Source organism: Rhinolophus hipposideros, assembly GCF_964194185.1.
Source record: "Rhinolophus hipposideros genome assembly, chromosome: 25".
In the NCBI taxonomy this organism is placed as follows: Eukaryota; Metazoa; Chordata; class Mammalia; order Chiroptera; family Rhinolophidae; genus Rhinolophus; species Rhinolophus hipposideros.
Window position 1 is genome coordinate 7217638 of NC_138071.1, and position 15022 is coordinate 7232659.

At 36.5% G+C, this 15022-nt stretch overlaps 1 protein-coding gene across 1 annotated transcript in view; it reads left to right on the top strand.

Moving 5' to 3' along the window:
* The window catches only part of KCND2 (potassium voltage-gated channel subfamily D member 2), a 471609-nt gene that overhangs the window by 169102 nt on the left and 287485 nt on the right, over window positions 1-15022 (top strand). The gene's annotated exons all lie outside the window — the stretch shown is intronic.

A 15022-nucleotide genomic window follows, 5' to 3' on the forward strand; every position in this document is an offset into this window, starting at 1 on the left:
AATGCTTTCATATATAAAAAGAATATGTTATTTCCAGTAAAAGTTGGCCATCATCATTTCTGACAAGCTTAAGGAAAAAAATAGAAAGAATACAGAGGGTAGAGTGGATAAATATTCTCATAGTAGATTTTAATGTGTACCATGATTAAGGAATGAAGGGTAATGCATAAATAAAATAATTATGATATGACAGTTTGTTTAGGAAATGGAGGGTAGTAAGTAAATAAAATTAATTAGGTGTACTATGTAAATATAATAATTAAAATGCAATGTTTGATTAATAAGAATTGTCTTATAAGTCATTCATAGACTTGTAGCAGAGAGAATTTTCAGTGCATACGCTCAGGTATTCAAGTATACAAGAAACACAGTTTTCTATATTTTTCTCTAGCTGAACTCAGTTTGTATGCTGAGCCCCAGTTCCATCAGGAGGCAGAAACTCAAACTCAATTAGCCCTAACCGATTCTCCTCCAGGACTGTGTCTACAAAAATGCCAGGTGGGGGGCCATCTGGCCCTCAGTGTCATCAGCTATCCTTGCTGGCACCCACTGAGATTTTCTCCTTTCAGTCTGGTCTGTGATACTGGTCCTAGCCGGTCGTCACTGCAGTCTCCTCTTCCTTCAGGAATTCGTTAAGCCTGCTGGCTCTCTGTGTACTTTTCACTGGAGAAATTTTGTTTCTCCTTTACTGGTCTAAGCTGAAGAAAACCCTACGAACCGCTCTCAGCTTACACGCCTACTCAAATCTTGCTTTTAGAGAGTGCTAATTCATCTGAAGTTATTGTCATTCTGTCCCAACACTGGGGTTTGTTTTGTGGACATCAGTAAAGCAAACACCCTTTCTCAGTCATATCACAAACATCTAGACTCTTTTGTTTTGCCTCTCATTTTCTTTCTCTTCCTAACCTATGGAATTTTGCTCTGAAGATGGAGCTGAGATGGCAAAAACAACTTAAATACTCTACATTCTTCTAAACATTTTGGATTTTGAAACTCAAAATCTAATCACTACATCTTATTTCTTTTTATTTTAATGTGTTGGTCACTACTTCATACAATCACCATGGAACATTCTAACTATCTGAATCAGGGGAAAGGGCATAAAGTAAAAAATAAAACCAAGAACAGAAGTCACAGAAGGTAATATAATAATACACTAACGTCCTAGAAATAATTTTCAAGTAATCAGATAAAATAAATAAAACTTATATTATGTATTTACATATATGATATTGAACAATATAGTGACATTTATTTCACCTATTTACATATCAGGTACTGAATAATACAGCAAATAAATTTCTAAATTTGAAACTATTTTTTTTTCTTGTAGTAACAATATGACATTGGAAACAAACTGAAGCCATCACAATAGAATACAGCTCGATGTCTTCAGATTCTGAATGGTTAAACAAATATGACCCAACTTTATTCAATAATGAATTTTGGAGTGCCTCTGATAATGCATGACTCTTAGATAATGCTCCTTAAAAATTACTTCTCTGACTTGAAAAAATAGAAGTTGAAGAACAGAGATTCTGGATTGTGCTTAATACTGAATGGAAGGTTTAGCTTTCCATTTTGCTCATAGAATTTAGGTATATGCTTTGGAAACCAGATGGGCAGCTGTCATGCTTGGCAAGTTATTATGAAACTGATGGGACTTTATTAAGGACCAGCCCACCATAAATCAAAGGTCTCCATAGGCAGCCTCATTTCTCCAGGAAACAGTTTGGATGCATGGCAGCACCATGTGACCAAGTGCTTAATTTAGTACCCAGACTCTCACAACACGGATATAAGCAGTAATTGAGAAAAATTCAATCCAAATGTCATCAGGAGTTGGCTATAGTGATGGAACAATTTCCTGATGCTCTCCTGGAACATCTTATACTTATTGGTAGGATTCTTTGTATATCCACTTGATAATAATATGTTCACTTTATTCAGCCTTAAATTGAATTATATCATATTCAATTCTACTAACATTTGCCAAAGATAAAGACAGTAACCATGTATAGAATGTTTAAAATAAGTAGGTAGGTAGATAGATAGATTGATTGATTTAGAAACTTAGACCTTCAGGAAAGAATTTGATAGGTACTAAGACCTGTTGTTTTTATTGTGGCTCCTGCATGATCATTATAGTGGTAAAACCATATAAGATCCATTATAAGAATTCCTGCAGTTTAATTAAATCTGAAATGATTTAAAACAAGGGAAGTGAAAAGCAAAAATAAATGAATGGGACTGTACAAACTAAAAAGCTTCTGCACAGCAAAAGAAACTGTTAACAAAATAAAGAGGCAACAAACCAAATGGGAGAAGATATTTGCAAATGACAACACTGATAAAGAGCTAATATCCAAAATGTACAAAAAAGTCATATGCCTCAACAACAACAACAACAAAAAACCCAAATTATTCAGTTGAAAAATAGGCAAATGACCTGAACAGACACTTCTCCCAAGAAGACATACAATGGCCAACAGATATATGAGAAGACACTCAACTTTACTAGCTATTAGGGAAATGCAAATCGATATCACCTCACACCTGTTATAATGGCCATCATCAATAAGACAAGTAATAGTAAATGTTGGAGAGGCTGTGGAGAAAAAGGAGCCCTCATACACTGCTGGTGGGAACGTAAATTGATACAGCCACTATGGAAAACAGTATGGAGGTTCCTCAAAAAATGAAGGAATGACCCAGCAATCACATTTCTGAATATCTACTCCAAAATCTGAAAACATTTATCCATAAAGATATATGTACCCCTGTATTCATTGCAGCACTATTTACAGTGGCCAAGACATGTAAACAACCAAAGTGTCCTTCAATAGATGATTGGATAAAGAAGATGTGGTACATATATACAATGGAATATGACTCAGCCATAAAAAAACGATGAAATACTGCCAATTGTGACGACATGGATGGATCTTGAGATTATTATGCTAAGCAAAATAAGTCAGATAGAAAAAGTCGAGAACCGTATGACTTCACTCATATGTGGGTGAAAAGTCGAGAACCATATGACTTCACTCATATAAAACTGAAAGCAAAAAAGGAACAAGATGAACAAAGAAACAAAAAACTCATAGACACAGACAAAAGTTTAGTGGTTACCAGAGGGTAAGGGAATAGAGGGATAGTAGAAGAGAATAAAGGGGTCAAATATATGGGGATGGAAGGAGAACTGACTGTGGGTGGTGAGCACACAACGTGATATAACAATGATGTATTATAGAATTTTGCACTTGAAAACCATATAATTTTACTAACAAATGTTACCCCAATAAATTTATTAAAAATGAAAAAAGAAAGCAGACATTACATTTTGAAAGAGATCTAACTTTGAATTGCGTTTTGGTTGGGAATTAGGGTACACTGTGCTTAAATATATGTTATAGGGGCAATGTTTAAGGAAATAATTGAAATAGTTCTTCTCAGGATATAGAGTCTACCAATTAGAATAGGATTTAAATAAGTTTTTAGTCAAAATATGTCACATAATGTTTTATTGGTTTTGAAATATTTAATTAAATTAGTAGTGTTAGGAATAACTGAGTTTCAAACGCAGAGGTATCTTGGCTCTACATAAGTAGATTGATTCATCCAAAACTCTGAGAAACACTTGGATTCCAGATCCCCAGCATAGTTCAATCACTTATTCATCATCATTAAATACTCAATGTTATCTGAATCCTTTTCTATGTGAATCATGGTGTTAGGCCTGGGTACAGCAGTGAACTGAACTGACAGGCTTCCTCTTCACAAATTATCATCTTGGTTTATATACTCATATGCACCTGTGTTTCCCACAACCTCTCTCTTCAAATTATACTGTAAATATTTAACATCGTCATTGATTTATCAGGTATTTCCTATACTATACATTTTTGGAGGAAATGCACACTTGATAATGAGATTTGAATGTACTTAGTTCCTAAGTAGCCTTGTCCATGTTCTCTCTTCCATGCTGCCTTGCGAAAAAGGAATGTATGTGTGCGTGTGAGGGTGCTCTTATTTACCTCTTAGAATCTCTACTCAAACCAGAAGCTCGAAGGGCTTAAATAGCATTCATAATGCAAATGACTTTAAATATAATCTCTGAAGATTCAGAAGAAACAGGATTTTATAGTGATGCCTTCATCATTACGAAACAGTAGTTTTCAATCTCCTTTGTATGTACTGTTAGATAATAAGGAATTTCATTTGATATATCATCAAATAAGCCATCCTGAATTATAATTCAATTTTAGAGTTCTTTAAATGTGCTTACTTCTAGTTTAGAATTATATTAATCAGGACCAGTATAGAAAAGAAATTCTCAAGCTATACGATCTCAGCCTCCTTAAAAAATTGTTGCAAACAAGTATTTTGTAATCATATTCTAGGAAAGGAAGTGGAACAGGAATAAAATACAATTTACTCTTTGACTTTTCAATGAGGTTATTGACAAAATTAAAACAGATGAGTAGTGTTTATAGATGAGGGATGATGGACAATTTTCAAAAATGTGAGAATTTATTTCATTTTCTTCATCTAGATAGAAAGCGAGGTTTTCTTTAGATATTTGGAAGTTTTTGCACTCACTTTGCTGTGCAGAAATTGTCTAAGGGAATGAAGGCAGGTAATGAGATACTAAAAAAAAAAAATGTTTTAAAAGGAGAGCAGTTGACCCCAAATGTGTACTTAAAACGTCTACATCTCATTTATTTTCATTTGTATCCCACCTTGAGAGGCACTTCGGAGCTCTTTTGTATAACCCTCTCTGACATACTGAATCATGTTTACATGCGCCTCCTTCTGAAATGAGTCCATGAATATTTCGATTCCCAGGATCCCTCTTTAATGATCCTGGTGAGCTTTTCTATTTCCTGGGTCACATCTTTCCAGAATTGCCCTTCGCTGTAAAGATCTCTAATTATTTCTATCCTTGCAAAATAAATCTCTTGATTATCCAGGGCTGTTTTACAATAAGCATGCCACCAAAAATGCTCAAGTTTGGAGGGTGTTTTTTGTGTTTTTTTTTGTATCTGTAGTTATCCTTCTGTTGAATGAGCAGTAGTCAGAATCTTCTTTCTGTTGATCAAGCGCCCAGCACCCACACTAATGTCTCATGAAAATAAAATATAGCAAATACTCGGTTAACAGTGTTGATAGGTTCTTAGAAACTGCGACATCAAGCAAAATGACATGTAACAAAACTAGTTTTAGACTAATTGATATAAACAAAACATCACCAAACTTCTAAATGAAGACCCAAAACACTTCTAACATGAAACATTGAAATAAATATACGCTGTACATACCTTCAATGAAAATTAATAAAAACAAGAAAGAATTCTTTTTCAACACACTTATTCTAGTTCAGGTTCGCAGGACCAACCCTGGACAGGATGCCCTTCCATCACAGGGCAAGGTCATACCCACACCTACACTCGCTCAGACAGACCAGCTTCACAAGCACAACTTTGTGGTGTGGGAGGAAACTGGAGTCCCCAGAGAAAACCCACACAGATGTGGGGAGAACGTGAACACTCTAGGTAGTGGCCCCAATTTTTTTTTCTCATCAATGTTATAGCAAAACAACACCGGAAGAAATTATGTTGTCTGAGGACTTGTTGTAATACAAGAACACCTCACATTACATTACAACTAGCAATTTCATGGAAGACAAAGTAAATCAAACAATTTGTCTGGCTTTGGGAAGACAAAACTAGTTAATGAGGGAATGGAGAATGTTATAGAGATTTTGAAATTGAACAATGTTTTGGAGAAACAGAGGGACCTGCATTTGAAGACTGTTTTCTTTACAGTGTGAAATTGTCCAAGTTATATAGCTTTTCAATTGCATAGTGTTTTCAACGATGATAGTAAAATATGCCTAAATGTTGTTAGGAGATTTAAATGAGTATGAAATTTGTGAGAGATATATGAGTACAGACAGTAGGACTTTCATATATATTTTCTTTATTTATTGCAGCAACAAGTGGGCAGAAGCCGATGAATTTTATTCTTCAGGAAATAGCTCTTCGGTTTTGAGGCTCCTTTATCAAAGTCAGAGATTATTGTTAATAATGAGAATGAATGGCAAAGTGGTCTTGTTTACTTTTTCTTTATGTAAAAATGAATATAAGCATTATAATAGTCTATAAAATAATAAATGACTTATAAAAACAGATGACTGTCTAGCAGGCAATCCAGAGAAAATGGGCCACAGAAAATTCTCTTTTATAGAACACATAATTAGCCTGTAGAAATTTTCCTGCATGTGGTTAGAGAACAACTAATTTCTGAGTGCATTTAACAAATCGCTAGATATGGAGCTGAAATTAATTCGGGGAAATAGTGTGTTTCAAGGATAAGTTTATGAGAAAATAATGTATGTGCTCAAGATTTACGGTTACCATACTCTGCCCATGGCTGTGAGCTTCTCCCTGGCACCTTGACTATTGTTGCGGGTTTGTGTAAATTACCAGCAAATTGGCAGCCAGATGATACCCAAGAAAGGTCTCCCTGGTCTCCACTTCTTATCTTTTCCCTTTGGTTAATTGACAGTGAGGGAGGCCCATTTAGACTGGAAAATAAGGTCCAATTCTTGGTTTAAAAAAATGCTGTAGACGCTGGCATACGCTTCTTTCCTATTGAAACAGAGACTGAATCACTACAGCTCTTTTCTAGAGTCTGCAGAGGGAGTTCAGAAGTTCCAGCAGCAGGAGATACTGCCTACAACCAACAAAGAGAGTCCTCTGATGGACTTGGAGATAGAGCCTCCTCCCACCCCTCCCCATTCATAATCAAATAATTACAGGAAACGTTATGACCTGGCGTCTCAAGCTTGCAATACGTGGGTCCAAGGCAGCCACCACATGCACTGTGTGTGCCCAGCAGGGTGACAGTTAAGGACCGTGGGTGTGATGCCTCCAGCCAGGTGTGCTCTGCGAGGCAACTCCAGTCCCCTCCACAACCTGTCATCTTAAGTTGGTGGATTTGAGTTTGCAGCTCTTGAGGCAGAACAACCTTTCTTTACGTGAGAAAGAAAATAATAAGAGAGACTTTCCAGAATTCTGTAAAATACAACATGACATATAAAAATAAGTGGGAACCTAAAAGTCTGCAGAATGAGGCAAGAAAATAGCAAATCCTTTTTGAAAAAATTAGCCTGTTGAACATCATGACTTACATAGTTAGAGAGCAATTAATTGTTAGGTGCATTTAGCATAACACAGAGAAATGATTTTTATAGTCACCTATCTAAGAAGTTACACAAGAACATTTTCAAGAGCATGAGTGGCTTTGGGACTGGTTCCAACAACACACTCTGTAGCCATAAGTGCCTTCCGTGCACAGCCACCAGTGTGGTTGACCATCATTTGCAGCTCTTGCTTTAAAGCAAACTTGGGAAGAAACAGTGTTAAGCTATTTCAATTTTTAGTTAAAGTTAAAAGAAGAAATACAAGGTATATAAATGTTTTCAGATTCATTAATTGGTCACGTGGCTTTATTTTATTCTAGGAGATAAAGTATACAAGTGGGTGCATGCAGGTGTGTGCATGAGCGTGTGTGTGTATGTGTGTGCATATGTGTATGTGTGTGCGCATGTGTGTGTATCTGAGTGTATGTACATGTGTGCATGTGTGTGCATGTGTGTGTGCGTGTGTGTGCGCATGTGTGTGTACGTGTGTGCGTGTGTGTATCTGAGTGTGTGTACATGTGTGTATGTGTGTGCATGTGTGTGCATGTGAGTGTATGTGTGTATGTGTGTGTACCTGTGTTTGTATGGGTGTATGTGTGAGTGTGTGTGTGCATGTGTGTGGATGTGTGTGTATGTGTGTATGTGTGAGTGTATGTGTGTGTGCATGTGTGTGGATGTCTGTGTGCGTGTGTATGTGTGTGTACATGTGTTTCTATGGGTGTATGTGTGAGTGTATGTGTGTGCATTTGTGCATGTGTGTATGTGTGTGTGTGTATGTGTGTATGTGTGAGTACATGTGTTTGTATGGGTGTATGTGTGAGTGTATGTGTGTGCATGTGTGTGGATGTGTGCATGTGTGTCTGTGCGTGTGTATGTGTGTGTGTCACTCTGTCACTTCCAGGTATTCCTGGGCTCGTGGCTCTGAGCCACGAGGAACTGGAACAATGTCAGTTTTGACAGCCAAGCTCAGGTGTGTAGCCCCACAGCATCATCAGCTTCTGTGCTTGCTTTTTTACAGCTAATCAGGGTGAGGTATGCTGCCAAAACTTCATTTCTGACACTTACTTTCCCACTATCTCCCTGAAGGCAATGTTACTGTGACAGACTAAAGGGTGGGCTAGAAGAAATTCTGGCTTTGGAAGATTAGATAGGATTTTCCTCCCCTTCTCAGATCCTAAGCCCTCAGAAAAACTTCAGAGTTTCACTGGTTCATGATCTCTAAGGGGAGAAAAAAGAAAAGAGTTGTTCTTCATAGGAAAAGAATATGAGTAAGATATTGGGGTCTCATTCCCTCTTTCCATCGAGAAACTGACTTTGCCATCATTTTCCTCCACATAACCTTTCCCTCCACATAACCTCTTCCTGAGTGGTCGCCACACTGACAGTTTTTTCTCAACTATGCCACCTCAGCAATGAATGCCAAATTGATCTTGTTGAATCATTAATATTCCTTATGCTCAATACTGTAGAAGACTGATCATATCATTCCTCAGTTCCAAAATTTTCAAAGACTGCCTATTGCCTACCAATTAAGACACACTTATTTGCAGGGCATTTGATGTCCAGTGTGATATGGAGCCCACTTTTCCAACTTCATTTCTCACTGCTTTTCATAAGCCATGTCCTGCAGTTTTTCTCGACTGGAGTGCTGTGGGCATTTGTGGAGGGACAATATTTTGTTGTGTGACACTGATTATAGACTCATTAGCCTCCTTGGCTTCAGCGCAGTAAATGCCAACCGCACTCCCACAGTGACAACCCCAAATGTCCCCACCCGTTCCCTAACTCCCAGTGGGAATGCTTTCCTCCCCGTGGAATGCGTTTCTGTGCCTTTATCCTTTGTTCATGCTGCTTCCTAGGCCTGTAATGTCCCTCCGTAATGTCTTCAAGATTCCTTAGTGAAATTAACTTGTCGTGATGCCTAAGGCATGATGCCTTAGTAAAATTACCTTGATCCCGATTCAAAGAGGTTTCTCCTTCCGCTTGAATTCCCAAGGCAATTCATATTTACAGAGTGTCTGCCACATACCAGGCAGCCTTGTTGCTTGCTTTATATGCATGATTTCCACTTAACATCGTGCTTCCTTGTTCGTCACGAATGGTATTGTAACTCACTCCCTACTTCTGTCACCTTCCTCCCACCAGAGAGCAAGTTAGAGGTGAAATCTGTGGCCCCTTAATCTTATTAGACCTTGAGCATTCAGCTGCTTCTTACTTAGGTAAGAAGCACCTCTTACTAAGTTCCGTGAAGGCGATATATTGACTTAGTTATTGCCTACACTTGCTATTTCTACGTCTTACCCTCTGTACCTGACCACTCACTAGTTCATTAAAATCAAGACATCTTATTTACCTTCTTCTTTCCTAAGGAGTACCCTGGGGTCTCAAATAGGCCTCAAAAATATTTGCTGTGAAAATCTGGATACTGAAAAAATGACTAATGTGCTCCAATTATAAGTGCTTATTTTAAAACTCAGAACAGTTCAAAGGAGTCTAGATCTAGAATATTAGAATATTGGTCAGGGATGGAGGTGGTTGGGTAAGAACAGCTTAAATAAAATTAAAACTAAAGAAACTAGTGAAGTTGCTCATCTTTTCAAACAAATACATAACAACAATGTCATACTATAAAATCAACATAAAATGCCAGGAAAAGTGTAATATTGTGAGGATGTTAAGGGGTAATGATTCAGAGCACGTTAAGAACGGCAATTTCACAATTCCCATCACCATCATGGAACTCAAATGATGAAATTCACATACTTCAGTGGAAGCCTGACTTCAACATGTTACTTTCCATGGTGTGTGATTTTTCTCCTCTGAGGTGATTTTATTTTCTGCTTACTTCACAAAGAAATATCAGGCTGAATGACTAGAGCATTGATGTTGAACATATTCCTTCACACATTGTATTTACAATAAAATTGATTCTGTTATCCTTGATATCACCAAATGAGGGCAAAAACTGCAATATTCCTTAATATAGTCTCACTTTGAAAATAGGGATTTGGATACAAATTACAGTCACACTTACATTACATCTTAGTAGAAGTATGGAATTTTGAAAATAAATTTTACTTAAAAAATAAGGAAAACCGTTACTGAAGGACAATTTTATATTATTTGTGTTCCTCTAAAATCTCAAGATGAACTATATATTGGAAAAGATTCAAAAATCAGGTTGTGTATTCATTTTAAATTTCATAAATCAAATGCAGAATAGTGGTTAAAGGGGCAGTCTCTGGAATCAGACTGTTCACAAATTGGCTCTGCTGGTTACCAGCTCTGTCATCTTAGGTGAGTTGCACAGCATTGCTAGACCTGATTGATTAAGTGAAGGTACTGAAATTCTTACCTCATAAGATTGTTGTGAGCTTACAATGAACTAATAAATGTAAAGCATTTTTCAGAGTGCTTAGCGCCTGGTGAATATACAATAAAAGTACATTATCAATATTATCATCTTGTAAATATCGTAGATATTCTATTGGAAGAAACACAAGATGATAAATGAATTCTCACATTGAATTTACTATTTTGCTCTTCCAAAATATATTTGACATGATTATTTTATTGTATATTGGGAAGAGGATATCAGTGTAACGCATGTTATATAAGTACTTTAGAGGATTTGGTCCATAAATATCAATGAATCACCAATAAATGAACCTTTCTAGCTTCTTATGAGCCATTTCTTACTGGATTTTCTATCTTTTTCACCTAACACTGGTTTGACACATAGTAGGCACTCAGCAAATATTTGTTTAATGCATTAATATTTCTCAAAAAAAATTCTACTTTATTTCAATATTTCAACCTTTCTCTGTCTAACCGAGGCACCCTTAACAATGCCCCAGGGCCTTTGATGCCTTGTCTTTCCCATCTGAGTAACAGTTTGATCTCCATCACCTCGTGATTCCTATACAGCTGTCCTCATCCACCTTAACCTCCACCTCCTCAAACTTCTCACAACCAGGTTCAGTGCAATAGAATTTAGCACCGCATTGATTTAGTGCATATTGAATTCGGCTCTTCAGCTAGATCATACGCATCTTAAGGGCAGAAATGAATTTGATACTTCTTTTGTAACATTTCACAGTTGATCCTCAGCAAACGATTATGAATTGATAACTACCGATACTTACATTAAGATTTCTTCTTATATGCCAAGTTCATCACTCTACTGGAATTGTTCTCCTTTTGTTTCAGTGTTGGAGTGTATTATTCTAATGTTAATGGAAGATCTGCAATATTACATGTTGTATATTATACACACACACATATATGTGTGTATTTATGTATATATAAAACACATATATGATGCGAGGTCAGGGAGTTGGAGTAAGATTCTAGCTTCTAATTTAGGGACACTAAATAAGTGCATTCATATTTTCCTTATACTCAGAGGCCAACTGGAGGCTAAGTCAGTTGGCCCTATACTCATTTTCTATTATTATGAGGGATGAGGGATGACATAGCAAATCCCATACCTTGTAGTTTACTATGAGTCTAAATATAGCTATTAATTACTTATAGAGACCATTAAGATTTAATTAATATAATTTTACTTGCCAATCTAATGTATTTTGCATTTCTAAAAAGTTGGTATACCTGTTTCTGTATATAAAGGAAATACTTAAAGAGATTCAAAGTTTTAGTGCAGAGGTAATCAAACAATGCAATGTTTTACTGTATAGATTGTAACCAAATATTTTAAGATAAATAATACCTCACATTAATTGAAGGAGACACTATTTTTATCCTCATTTTATATAGATGAGGAATTTGAAATTCCAAGAGGCTAAATAATTACTCAAGATCGCGCAGGTTAGGAATGGATTCAAACCTTAGAAGTTGGGCCCCAAAGCCCACACTTGTAACTACCATATGATACCACTGGCAAATATCATATGTTGCCTAAAACAGAGCCTCTGCCTCCCACCTCCCTTCTGACAGTCTGCATGATAGTCACTTTCCTGGTCTCTCAGAAGGCAAAGATGGACATATAGCCTAGTTCCGGCCAACAGGATTGGAAGAAATGTCTTCTGGGTCTTTAATTTCTTACTCTGGAAAAAAAAAAAAGAAAGATGTGTTATAAGAGGTCCAGTTTCCCCCCGCCCCTTAATTTTAGACATTGATATGTGAGGATGCATTGCTTGGAGATTCTGTGGCCATCTTGCAACTGTAAAAAAGGTCACAAGAATTGCAGAAGAAATGACTCAGAGACTATACATTATTACGTTTCTGCACCAACCCTGTTCCTCCTTTCTTACAAACGTCTTGTACTGTGAGAATAATAATCTTTATTGCTTCAGCTACTTTTTTTGGATATTGTTACCTGTAGTTCCAAACCTCCTAACAGATGAAAATATAAATTTTTCAGCTTCTTCACTTCTTAGATCTAGCCATACATATAGCATTTTACTGATTTCAATCAACAAAATTATATTTTCGTCTGGATATTTATAAGTATCTTAATTTATTTTAGGTTTTTGTATGGGTACGATTATATTTATGACTAACTATATGTAGTCTTATATGGCCAGACATGAAATAAATACAGCAATTCTGGATTTTTTAAAGTTAGGTTTTACTAATCATTAGATCACCCACCACCTTGATTCTTTTTTTTCACTTTTAACAGATTTTCTAAAATACATTGGTAAATTTGGTGAAGAAAACTTTAATTTTTAAAATGTGGATCCATTTGATTTATTTGACCTTATCATATCATATTATAATCACTGTTAGGCAGATGAAAGTATATTTCAGTTTCTTTCCCTTCTTTATATTGCAATTGAACTTAAACTTGTATTAACAAGTCAGTGTCTGTCATATGGATTTTACTATCTCTCTCTCACCTAAACAAACAAATAATCATTCATGAGGAAATATCAATCTTTCCTTCTTTATAAAACTTTTGTCTTCAGATAATGCCATACTTCTTTACTTTGCCTTACTGGCATTTCTCTGATCAGATTGAAGATAAGAATTAAAAACCATTTAAGGACATTTTGAATTTTGTGTAAGAGAGGGTAATATGTTCCCAGTTTGTTTTTTTGTTTGTTTGTTTATATAAAACATTGCTTCATTAGGAGCTAAACATTTTTAATATTTGAAAAATACATCTTCATTTAAAGCTGGGAGTTTAATTTCATTGTGATAAACTGGGATGCAAAGACTTAGATTTATTAACATTAATATAAACAAATGCATGATTTCTAAACCACTAACATAACAAAATCAGCCCTTAGGGAGAATTTCAATTGAAGGATGTAAGAGGGGGTGGGAACTAGAATACTCCTTAGTTAAGCCTGCTGTTCACACTATAATTTACCTGCAGTGCCTGACCATCTGTGATGTCAAAGTACATAACACTACAGCTGAGCTCATCTCAAATCTGAATCTGTAATGACAAAGTGCCAATTTCAGCCTTCTGTGAATAAAAGCAGTGAGCAAAACTCAGAATTTTAGGCATATCATGGCCTTCACTCTCTCATATGAAATTTTTAAAAGAACAAATCGGTAGGAAATCCTATGATGAGGCATTACATAACGTCCTGAGCAGATTCTATTACATGTGTTATTTAAATACCTATGTTTGATTCGAGTGGAGAAAGTATTCATTCTCCACCTAACTACATAATAGGGGTTCAATGAATGTTTCCTGATTTGAATTGCATGGCGGGGGTGGGAGTAGTGTCTGGTCTTCGAGGTGGAGAGGTGTAAGGATAGGAGATGGAGAAGGAAAGGGAAAAGCAGCATGAGGGAGAGGATGAGGGCCTCCTGGACAATGGAGAAAAGTGCTTGTGGATTTATGTGGGAAGGGCACTAACCAGCTGTGCGTGTCCACAGATTGGAACTGTGTTCAGTGGCAGCATGCGTTCTGACGTTCATGCCACGTGATCTGATTTAGAGGTATTAGGAAAGGAGACACAGGAAATAAGATTTGGCTCAAGGTAACAACGAACACATCTAAAGGAGTAAGCTGTGGGTCTTGTTTGTGTTACAGCACATTTCCTTTCTCTCATATTTTCATAAAGGCAATGAAACTTCTGATCCCCTGCCCAGGAGTGGATGATATTAAAGTGAACGTTTCTTGGACCTCTCCTGCACAGCCTTCTCTGCATAGGGAGGGCTTACCTATTGGTGAGACTGAGGAACCTGACATCCAAGAGTGTCCTTTGACTAAGAGTAGAGAGTTTCCTCTATAATTCTCACACTCATTCTCATTCTCCTTCCCTCTCTCTTTCTCTCACCCCTCTTCCCTTCTGTCTATTGCCTTTTCCTCAAGCAAAACATTACTTTTCCCTTTTGTATCCAGTCTGCTGTGGCTCAGGCAGAATTTTTCCATTGCAGTGGTCCATTTGGGGTTTCAGGTAGGAGGCTTGAGTTTTCCATGGTTGCATGTAGCAATAACAAAGTCAGGACTGCTATATCTAGAGGGTTCTGTGGCTGTCTGTGTTTGCTTGCAATTGGTTGGAAGGAAGGAAAACATCAACAACTTGACTTACCTTAATGGCCAATAAATCATTAAATGCTGGGGAGCGTCAGCCATCAAGGAAAGGGGGAAAAAAGATATACATGCATATGCATATACATATATATGCATATGTATGTATATGTATATGTATTTAGAAGAACTCTGAACAGAGTGGTGAATTTGCATGACAGACACTTTTGTTATATAATTCAGGACATATGTGAGAAGTCAATAAAGTTTTGTAGCTTATTTAGATGTTTCTTATAAAATTAAAATAATAGAAATAATAGTAGGTATCATTTACTGAATCTATTATAATGGGCCAAGAGCTG